The sequence below is a fragment of the Sminthopsis crassicaudata genome, chromosome 3, assembly GCF_048593235.1.
Source record: "Sminthopsis crassicaudata isolate SCR6 chromosome 3, ASM4859323v1, whole genome shotgun sequence".
Lineage (NCBI taxonomy): Eukaryota > Metazoa > Chordata > Mammalia > Dasyuromorphia > Dasyuridae > Sminthopsis > Sminthopsis crassicaudata.
Genome location: NC_133619.1, coordinates 413,007,094 through 413,019,069, shown reverse-complemented (window position 1 = coordinate 413,019,069; position 11,976 = coordinate 413,007,094). Strand labels below are relative to the sequence as shown.

Here is an 11,976-nt window from a genome sequence, read left to right as displayed (position 1 = left end):
TAGAATTCAAAAGAAAATGAGACTCCCAAATGATTCTCAGTATTTTAACCTAATGAAGTAGAAGGATAATAGTACCCTCAAAATAATAAAATTAGGAGAGCATTTTTGTGAAAATATAATGAGCTCTCTTTTGAACATTATAAGTTTGACATGTCTATGAAATCCAAAAGTGGAAATTTCAAGTAGACAAAGATACTTGACTAACACTAAAGAAATATGAGCGTAGACTTTAGAAACACATGCATTGGAATTATAATTGAATATAGCAAAACTAACAAGGTCACAGAGATGAGAGGAAGGAAGGTAAGTTGTATTTATTGTCTGCTATATGTCATGCACTATGCTAAACAATTTTAAAATAGTCTCTTATATGTTGCTTTTATGGAATAGCTTGAGTGGTAGAGTGGTTGATCATTAAAAATGGTGAAAGGAAGACATGATTTCAAATCCAGTTTCAGATATTTTCTTGTCTTCTAAACCTGGGAAAGACACTTTTTATTCCGTTTGCCTCATTTTTGTTGTTGTTTGTTTTTCCATATGTAAAATAAATTAATTGGAATAGGGATTAACAAACCACTCAACTATCATTGTTAAGAAAACTCAAAATGTGTCATGAACTAAAAAAAAAAAAACAAACAAACAAAAAACAAAAAAACAAAAAAAAAAAAAAAAACAACTGACCAACACCAACAAAAAGTTTTTGCTTTTGCTTTGCCTAAGTTCATCATTGCTATCCCTGACTCTTTTTTTTTAATTTAAAAGAAGCCAAAAAATGCTCAGCTTATTGCTTCCTATCTTTATTCTGTCTGTATCTCTTTGTTTTAAGTGTGATATTTATAAACAACATATTCTTGGATTCTAGTTTCTAATCCAGTGTATTATTTGCTCCAGTTTTATGAGTGAGTTCTTCCCATTCACATTACATTTACAATTGTGGTGATATGAATGTGTATATATTCCCTTTTTTTAACCAATTTTGATATGTATAAGGTTTACACGTTGCCCACTGCACCCTCCACTTTCTCTTCCACTGTACAAATTTATGTGGCTCTTTTATGTTAGATAACTTTCCCTTGCTTCTTTACCCTTTCTCTTCTTGTAGCTATCCAACTTACATCCATTTTTTCATATCGTCCCAACATAAATAATGCACTTCTGTGCCTTTTTTCTATTTATGTGCTTTTTAACTATCTTAATATTGATAAATTCTTAGGAGTTACAAGTATCATTGTTCCTTATATAATTGGCATTCTTTAACCTTATTGATTTTATTATGATTTCGATTTCTATTTGCCTTTTTATTTTCCTCTTTAATGTTGTATTTGAAACAATTATTTTTTTTTACATCTAGTCTTTTTATCAAGAATGATTCAAAGTCTTCTGTTTTATTAATTATCCATTTTTCTCTTCAGCAGTATATTCACATTTGTGGTTTTAATGCCAGCACTTATGGAAATTTATATTTGCCTTGAAGAACATCTCATTCTTACCTTCCTTGTCCCAGTCAATCCAAAAGTCATTTTGAGGTGAAATTCAAAAGGTTTTTGTTTTGTTTTGTTTTGTTTTGTTTTATTTTGTTTTTGAGGGGAAATGTTGGGAGAACTCAATTGAATTATTTCTCTGTTCTCTTATCTTGGTTCCAGTTCCAGACATTCTCAATAAACAGGGGAGAGAGAGAGAGAGAGAGAGAGAGAGAGAGAGAGAGAGAGAGAGAGAGAGAGAGAGAGAGAGAAGAAAAAAATGAGTTCCAGAGAAGATTTAAAAGAACCACTTGGAGATCAAGAATTCCAAAATCCAAAATTGTGAAATGATGAGTAGAAAAACGGTAGCCACTTCAAAAGAAATACAGAGGTTGGAAAAACTGCTGGATTTGTGACTGAATAGCAAAATCAAAATGGTACAAGTACTCCATGAATTTTGGATAGTATAAAGTTACTAGTATAAAGCTACTAGTATAAAGTTAACTCAATATAGTATAAAGCTAATTAATCTAAACGTTATAGATTTTGGAAGCAGGAAAGTGAGAAAGAAGAAAAGATAATTGTTTAAGAAAACAAGGTGAAAGCTATAAATATCAATTTTTTTGATCACTTATAAGTCTGAAAGACATTTTTGGTTATACACATATTTTTTAGGTATTTGACATTAATAAGAATAATTTTAATTAATCTAATCAATATAACCATGGAACCAACTAAAAATCACCATTATTTCCTTAAGCCATATCCTTATTTAAAGAGCAATCACAAATGTAATTAGTAGATATAACATCTTTCCAACCTCATTTTCTTTCTTTCTTTTTTTATTTTGGAAGAATTCTTATGTATTCTGATTATAACAATGAAAAAATGAGTGGAAAAATGAAATCAGAATATTCCTCAAGATGTATGATATTAGGGTTTAATTTCAATGATGCTTTGCAAAATAGAAAGAAATTGAATGGGAAGCATGGAATTTCATGACTTGGTATAAAGTCCTTAATTAGATATTCATCACTTGGGCCTCCATCAATTAGAATTAATCAACCGGGTCTACTCAGCGCAGCAGCAGCCCTTCTTTCTCCACAGCGGTCAGCCATGACCCCCGACTCCCCAGCAACCATGTCGAAGGCACCACTTATTCCTGTGTTGGAGTCTTTCAACATGGGAAAGTGGAGATCATCGCTAATGACCAAGGAAACAGGACCACCCCCAGCTAAGTCGCCTTCACCGACACAGAACGATTAATCGGTGATGCTGCAAAGAATCAAGTTGCAATGAACCCCACCAACACAGTTTTTGATGCCAAACGTCTGATTGGTCGAAGATTTGATGATGCAGTTGTACAGTCAGACATGAAGCATTGGCCTTTCACGGTGGTGAATGACGCAGGCAGGCCTAAGGTCCAAGTGGAGTACAAAGGGGAGACCAAAAGTTTCTATCCTGAAGAAGTATCTTCTATGGTCTTAACCAAAATGAAAGAAATTGCTGAAGCTTACCTTGGGAAGACTGTCACAAATGCTGTGGTCACAGTACCAGCCTATTTCAACGATTCCCAACGTCAGGCCACAAAAGATGCTGGAACCATCGCTGGTCTCAATGTGCTCCGAATCATCAATGAGCCAACTGCTGCTGCTATTGCTTATGGCTTGGACAAAAAGGTTGGTGCCGAAAGAAATGTGTTGATCTTTGATCTTGGAGGTGGTACTTTTGATGTTTCCATCCTTACCATAGAAGATGGCATCTTTGAAGTCAAGTCCACAGCTGGGGATACCCACTTGGGTGGGGAGGACTTTGACAACCGCATGGTCAACCATTTCATTGCCGAGTTCAAGCGAAAGCACAAGAAGGACATCAGTGAGAACAAGAGGGCCGTTCGCCGTCTGCGCACCGCTTGTGAACGTGCAAAGCGTACCCTCTCTTCCAGCACCCAGGCCAGTATTGAGATTGACTCCCTCTATGAAGGTATCGACTTCTACACATCAATCACTCGAGCCCGGTTTGAAGAGCTGAACGCTGATCTCTTCCGTGGCACACTGGATCCTGTGGAGAAGGCCTTAAGAGATGCCAAGCTCGATAAATCACAAATTCATGACATCGTCCTGGTGGGTGGTTCTACTCGCATCCCCAAAATCCAGAAGCTTCTGCAAGACTTCTTCAATGGCAAGGAACTCAATAAGAGCATCAATCCTGATGAGGCTGTTGCTTATGGTGTAGCTGTCCAGGCTGCCATTTTGTCTGGAGACAAATCTGAAAATGTGCAGGACTTGCTGCTGTTGGATGTGACTCCTCTTTCTCTTGGAATTGAAACTGCTGGAGGAGTTATGACAGTTCTGATCAAACGTAATACCACCATCCCCACCAAGCAGACACAGACCTTTACCACCTATTCTGACAACCAGCCTGGTATGCTTATTCAGGTTTATGAAGGTGAGAGAGCAATGACAAAGGATAACAACCTGCTTGGCAAGTTTGAGCTCACAGGAATCCCCCCAGCACCCAGAGGTGTTCCTCGGATTGAAGTGACATTTGACATTGATGCAAATGGCATCCTTAATGTTTCTGCTGTGGATAAGAGCACAGGAAAGGAGAACAAGATCACCATCACAAACGACAAAGGGCGTCTGAGCAAAGAAGACATTGAGCGTATGGTCCAGGAGGCTGAGAAATACAAGGCTGAGGATGAGAAGCAGAGAGACAAGGTTTCTTCCAAGAATTCTCTTGAATCTTACGCTTTCAACATGAAGGCTACTGTTGAAGATGAAAAGCTGCAGGGCAAAATTGGTGATGAAGATAAACAAAAGATTCTTGACAAATGTAATGAAATAATCAACTGGCTGGATAAGAACCAGACTGCTGAAAAGGAAGAATTTGAGCATCAGCAGAAGGAATTGGAGAAGGTCTGCAACCCCATCATTACTAAGCTGTACCAGAGTGCAGGGGGTATGCCAGGAAGCATGCCTGGTGGGTTCCCTGGGGGTGGAGCAGCCCCATCTGGAGGTGCTTCTTCTGGACCCACCATTGAAGAGGTTGACTAAGTGCACCAGAAGAAAAAGCATTCCACGCAGCTTTCCAAAAATTGAAGGACTCAAATTTGTAGCCAAGGCAGTAGCACTCTAAAAAGTAACATTTAAGCTACTGTGTAAATCTGGGCATTCTGAATACTTGAATGTGTGCAGAGGGAGAGGTTAAACAACATTGCACTTTATCAGTACTGTAATAAACAAGTGGAAATGCAATTCTTGTCCTGGAGAATAAAATCTATTTAAATTGGCACCATAAAAAAAAAAAAAAAAAAAAAAAAGAATTAATCAACCAATAAGAATTTATTAAGTGTCAACTGCTAGAAATTGTGCTAAGTGCTAGAGAATTATCAAACAACCAACAAGATTTGGAACTGAAATCTTGAGGACAACCTCAAAATTATGAAAATGTGCACCCAAATGATATTGTTCAAAATATTGTTCAAGTTTCAAAAAACATATGAAATACATTTAAAAATAATTATAATTCATTTTTGTGTACTATTAAATAAAATGGTTTTATTTATCAAACTATATATACATATACATGGATGTATATATGTATATATATGTATATATACATGTATGTATATATATGTATATATATGTATACATATACACATATATATGTATGTATGTATATACACACTAATTTCACTTATTTAAATATCTCACAAATATTCTAGTAATCAGTGTAAATATTGAGCCTTGCAAGAATAGTTTTTTATTTATAAAATCCCTGTTGATTTATGTTATAATTCACTCTTTTTTTGTTAGATCGTGAGTCAGAAAGTGTCATCTGTCTTCTGACAAACGTGAACAGAAGATAAAATACCAACTTCGTGAATATGTATGAATGTCAGGCTGTTGCTAAGGGGACAATTCACTTATTACCAAACTATTTGTAGTTAGAATGAGGATGAAAAATGATCTAAGTAAAGTAAATTGAGAATTTTTTTGAACCTAAGAAAATTGATCTGTGTAACTAGAAACAAATTAATGACGGCATGATGAAATGGAGAAAAAAATCATTGACAAACCAATTCATCATATTAACAGTAAATAACTTTACTCTTTTAGTTCATTCCCCATCCCATTATAAAAGTCAAAGGTGGAGAAGTTCATTATTCTTAAAGGATTGGAAGGTTAATAATTTGAATATTTGTCATAAATTTGATTTGAAAAAGATAATAATATAAATGACATACTGTACTGATAATATTGTTAATGATAACTAAAGAAATGAAAAAGAATCAAGGAAGAATCTGTGTGTTTGTGTGTGTGTGTACAAATTTATAATTGTGAAAGTCTTCACACAATAATTACCAATACAATTGCTTTTGAGGAAAATAAACAATATGATTATTCTTGACTCAATTTGGAATAAATCATTTAGACTATTTTAATAACAATAAATATATATTTCACTAATTTTTTTTCTTTAAAAGCTCCCTAGAAGCTTTGCCAATATTAAAAAAAAGAAAAGGGAAACATTAAATATTTCAAGATAATAAGTGTTTAGAAGTATAAGACTCCAAAGAAATTCACAATATATTAGGACAAGATATGTTTTAGAAGCTAGAACTACATGAATGAACCTGTTGTAATACTCCTCAATATCAGAGATTCATGAATCAACATTTGGTATCAGCAGTTGGTGCTTTTTAAAAGTCAGTCAATAAAGATTTAAATGCACTTTTCTGAATTTAAATAGCTGATACAAATAAAAACTCAGAAGTAATCTTCAGGATATATAGTATTTGATTTCTTCAGAGTCTCCAATATATGTACCCTCTGCCCTTTTTATTCAATTTCATTTTATTTATCTATGTATTTATTTATTTGTTGATTTAGGTAGAAGCTAAAGAGCTTACTTTGCATTCATTTTAAATTGTGTTACTGATGTATTAGGAATAAATGTATTTGTTCCTTACCCTCCATATTAATTCTTTACCTTACAGATATAAAAAAAAGTATCCCAAACTACCAATCCCAGATTCAAACAAGCACAATCTCTACATACAGATTTAATGATATGCTCATTGTTATTTCATGATCACAATGACCACTAATTCGTGAAACTACTGATTTTATAGTCAGATACCTACTTTCTCTACCCAACTAAGAGAGGAATTGAGAATCCAAATCCAAAGACTCAAACAATTAAGGTAGATTATTACTTAATGAACAAAAAAAGTATAGTTCACATAATTTATTATTTGAAACACTATTTTTGGAGGTAACAATCAATAAATGAAATAACCTGAGAAATTATATGAAAATATTGAAAACAAATGATATGTCACATCCTTAATTTTACAAATGATTAGTCATTCTTATTGCACTAACCTCATTTAGCTTTCAAGGTGCTATAACTCATCTTCAATCTGGTGGAAGTTTTTTTTTTTTTTTTTTTTTTAACTGACATTCTTTTTTTTTTTTTTAATTTTTTTTATTATATATATATATATATTTTATAATATTATCCCTTGTATTCATTTTTCCAAATTACCCCCCCTCCCTTATTCCCTCCCCCGACGACAGGCAATACCATACATTTTACATGTGTTACAATATAGTCTAAGTACAATACATGTGTGTGAATATCATTTTCTTGTTGCACAATAAACATTAGAATTCGAAGGTACATGCAACCTGGGCAGACAGATATTAGTGCTAACAATTTACATTCCCCTCCCAGTGTTTCTTCTCTGGGTGTATCTACCTCTGTCCATCATTGATCAACTGGAAGTGAGTTGGATCTTCTTTATGTTGAAGATTTCCACTTCCATCAGAATACATCCTCATACAGTATCGTTGTTGAAGTATACAGTGATCTTCTGGTTCTGCTCATTTCACTCAGCATCAGTTGATTTAAGTCTCTCCAACCCTCTCTGTATTCCTCCTGCTGGTCATTTCTTACTGAGCAATAATATTCCATAACTTTCATATACCACAATTTACCCAACCATTCTCCAACTGATGGACATCCATTCATCTTCCAGTTTCTAGCTACAACAAAAAGAGCTGCCACAAACATTTTGGCACATATATGTCTCTTTCCGCTCTTTAGTATTTCTTTGGGATATAATCCCAGTAGTAGCGCTGCTGGGTCAAAGGGCATGCACAGTTTGATAACTTTTTGGGCATAATTCCAGATTGCTCTCCAGAATGGCTGGATTCTTTCACAACTCCACCAGCAATGTATTAGTGTCGCAATTTCCCCACATCCCCTCCAACATTTGTCATTATTTGTTCCTGTCATCTTAGCCAATCTGACAGGTGTGTAGTGGTATCTCAGAGTGGTCTTAATTTGCATTTCTCTGATCAGTAGTGATTTGGAACACTCTTTCATGTGAGTGGATATAGTTTCAATTTCTTCCTCTGAGAATTGTCTGTTCATATCCTTTGACCATTTATCAATTGGAGAATGGTTTGGTTTCTAATAAATTATGGTCAGTTCTCTATATATTTTGGAAATGAGACCTTTGTCAGAACCTTTGTTTTTAAAAATATTTTCCCAATTTGTTACTTCCCTTCTAATCTTGTTTGCATTAGTATTATTTGTACAGAAACTTTTTAGTTTGATGTAATCAAAATCTTCTATTTTGTGATCAATAATGATCTCTAGTTCTCCTCTGGTCATAAATTCCTTCCTCCTCCACAAGTCTGAGAGGTAGATTATCCTCTGTTCCTCTAATCTATTTATTATCTCCCTCTTTATGCCTAAATCCTGGACCCATTTTGATCTTATCTTGGTATATGGTGTTAAGTGTGGATCCATATCTAATTTCTGCCATACTAATTTCCAGTTTTCCCAACAGTTTTTTCCGAATAATGAATTTTTATCCCTAATGTTGGAATCTTTGGGTTTGTCAAAGATTAGATTGCTATAGATGTACCCTTTTTTGTCCTTTGTATCTAATCTGTTCCACTGATCTACCGGTCTATTTCTTAGCCAATACCAAATGGTTTTGGTGACTGCTGCTATATAATATAGCTTTAGATCAGGTACACTTAGACCACCTTCCTCTGAGTTTTTTTTCAGTAGTTCCCTTGCAATTCTTGACCTTTTATTCTTCCATATGAATTTTGTTGTTATTTTTTCTAGGTCATTAAAATAGTTTCTTGGGAGTCTGATTGGTATAGCACTAAATAAATAGATTAGTTTGGGGAGTATTGTCATCTTTATTATATTCGCTCGGCCTATCCAAGAGCACTGAATGTCTTTCCAATTATTTAAATCTGATTTTATTTTTGTGGCAAGTGTTTTGTAATTTTTCTCATATAATTCCTGACTTTTCTTTGGTAGATGGATTCCCAAATACTTTATACTCTCAACATTTGTTTGGAATGGAATTTCTCTTTGTATCTCTTGCTGTTGCATTTTGTTAGTGATATATAAAAATGCCGAGGATTTATGTGGATTTATTTTGTATCCTGCCACTTTGCTGAAATTTTGAATTATTTCTAGTAGCTTTTTAGCAGAGTCTTTGGGGTTCTCTAAGTATACCATCATGTCATCTGCAAAAAGTGATAGTTTAATTTCCTCATTTCCTACTCTAATTCCTTGAATCTCTTTCTCGGCTCTTATTGCCGAGGCTAGCGTTTCTAGTACTATATTGAATAGTAATGGTGATAGTGGGCAACCTTGTTTCACTCCTGATCTTACTGGGAAAGGTTGCAGTTTATTTCTATTGCATATTATGCTTACTGACGGTCTTAAATATATACTCCTGATTATTCTAAGGAATAATCCATTTATTCCTATACTCTCAAGAGTTTTTAGTAGGAATGGATGTTGGATTTTGTCAAATGCTTTTTCTGCATCTATTGAGATGATCATATGGTTCTTATTAATTTGATTATTAATATGGTCAATTATATTAATAGTTTTCCTAATATTAAACCAGCCCTGCATTCCTGGAATAAATCCTACTTGATCATAGTGTATTATCTTGGAGATGATTTTCTGAAGTCTTTTTGCTAATATCTTATTTAAGATTTTAGCATCAATATTCATTAAGGAGATTGGTCTATAATTTTCTTTCTCAGTTTTCGATCTACCAGGTTTAGGTATCAGTACCATGTCTGTGTCATAAAAGGAATTTGGTAGGACTCCTTCATCCCCTATTTTTTCAAATAATTTATATAACATTGGGGCTAATTGTTCTTTAAATGTTTGGTAGAATTCACATGTGAATCCATCTGGCCCTGGGGATTTTTTCCTGGGGAGTTGATTAATAGTTTGTTCTATTTCTTTTTCTGAAATGGGACTATTTAAGCAATTTATCTCCTCCTCTGTTAATCTAGGGAGCCTATATTTTTGGAGGAAGTCATCCATTTCACTTAAATTATCAAATTTATTGGCATAAAGTTGGGCAAAGTAACTCCTTATTATTTCTCTAATTTCCTCTTCATTGGTGGAAAGATCCCCCTTTTCATTTGTAAGACTATCAATTTGATTTTCCTCTTTCTTTTTTTTGATCAAATTTACCAAAGGTTTATCTATTTTATTGGCTTTTTCATAAAACCAACTCTTGGTTTTATTTATTAATTCAATAGTTTTTTTACTTTCAATTTTATTGATTTCTCCTTTTAATTTTTGTATTTCGAGTTTAATTTTTGGTTGGGGGTTTATAATTTGGTCTTTTTCTAGCCTTTTAAGTTGTAAGCCCAATTCGTTAATCTTCTCTTTCTCAATTTTCTTCAAATAAGCCTCTAAAGATATAAAATTTCCCCTTATTACCGCTTTAGCTGCATCCCAAAGATTTTGATATGATGTCTCATCATTATCATTATCTTGGGTGAAATTGTTAATTGTTTCTATAATTTGCTCTTTCACCCAGTCATTCTTTAAGATGAGATTATTCAGTTTCCAATTACTTTTTGGTCTATTTACCCCTAACTTTTTACTGAATGTAGCTTTTATTGCATTGTGATCTGAGAAGAAGGCATTTATTATTTCTGCCTTCCTACATTTAATTTTGAGATCTTTATGTCCTAGTATATGGTCAATTTTTGTATAGGATCCATGAACTGCTGAGAAGAAAGTATATTCCTTCCTATTGCCATTCAGTTTTCTCCAAAGGTCTATCATACCTAGTTTTTCTAATGTTCTATTTACTTTTTTAATTTCTTTCTTGTTTGTTTTGTGGTTTGATTTGTCTAAATCTGAGAGTGCAAGGTTGAGATCTCCCACTATTATAGTTTTACTGTCTATTTCTTCTTGCAGTTCTCTTAACTTTTCCTTTAGAAAGTTAGATGCTATACCACTTGGTGCATATATGTTTAGTATTGATATGGCTTCATTATTTATGCTACCTTTCAGCAGGATATAGTTTCCTTCCTTATCTTTTTTAACGAGATCTACTTCTGCTTTTGCTTGATCTGAGATAAGGATAGCTACCCCTGCTTTTTTGGCTTTACCTGAAGCATAATAGGCTCTGTTCCAACCTTTTACCTTTACTCTGTATGTATCTCCCTGCTTTAAGTGTGTTTCTTGTAGGCAACATATTGTAGGGTTCTGCTTTTTGATCCAATCTACTATCCGTCTCCGTTTGATGGGATCGTTCATCCCATTTACATTTACAGTTAAAATTACTAATTCTGTATTTCCTGCCATCGTATTATCCCCAGATTATGCTTTTTTCCCTTGACCCCCCTGATCCCCCTCCCCGATATTTAATTTACAGACCCCCCTTGTGACGCGCAACCCTCCCTCTTTTTTTTTTTTTTTTTTTTTTTAGGATCCCTCCCCCCTCCCTCCAAGTCCCTTCACTTATTCCCCTTTTCCTTTTCCCTTTTCCTCTCCCCCCTTTTAATGAGGTGAGAGAAAATTCTCTGAAAAACAAATATGTTAATTATTTACTCTTTGAGCCTCTTCTGATGAGAGTAAGATTCACACAATGATTCTCCCCCTCACTAAGTTCCCTCAGATATGGTGTATTTTCTATGTCTCTTCCTGGGATGTAGTTTCCCTCTTTTTATCACTCCTTCCCCTTTTTCTGAACCGACCTCCTTCCCTTTACTACACCCCCCTTTTTTTCTTTTATATCAGTAAAATCAAATTATCCTTGAGTATTTTTTATATACCCACAACAGAGTTACAGTTCTCAAGGGTTCTGTGTACCTTTTTCTGTTTCTCTTCAGTCTTGTGGATGTAGATCAAATTTTTTGTTTAAGTCTGGTTTTTTTCTTAGCAACATATAGAATTCCTCTGTTTCATTGAATGACCATCTTCTTCCGTGGAAAAAGATGCTAAACTTAGCTGGGTAGTTCATTCTTGGTTGCAGTCCTTGATCTTTTGCCTTACGGAATATCAGGTTCCAGGCCCTTCTATCTTTTAATGTGGAGGCAGCCAGATCTTGGGTGACCCTTATTGTGGCACCTTGGTATTTAAATTGTTTTTTTCTAGCTGCTTGCAGGATTTTCTCCTTTGTGTGGTAATTCTGCAGCTTAGCCACAATATTCCG

General features: G+C 34.3%; 1 pseudogene; it reads left to right on the top strand.

The window, feature by feature from the left end:
- The first annotated feature begins 216 nt into the window (after positions 1–216).
- Positions 217–4,717, top strand: LOC141562198 (heat shock cognate 71 kDa protein-like; annotated as a pseudogene).
- The last annotated feature ends 7,259 nt before the right edge of the window (positions 4,718–11,976 follow it).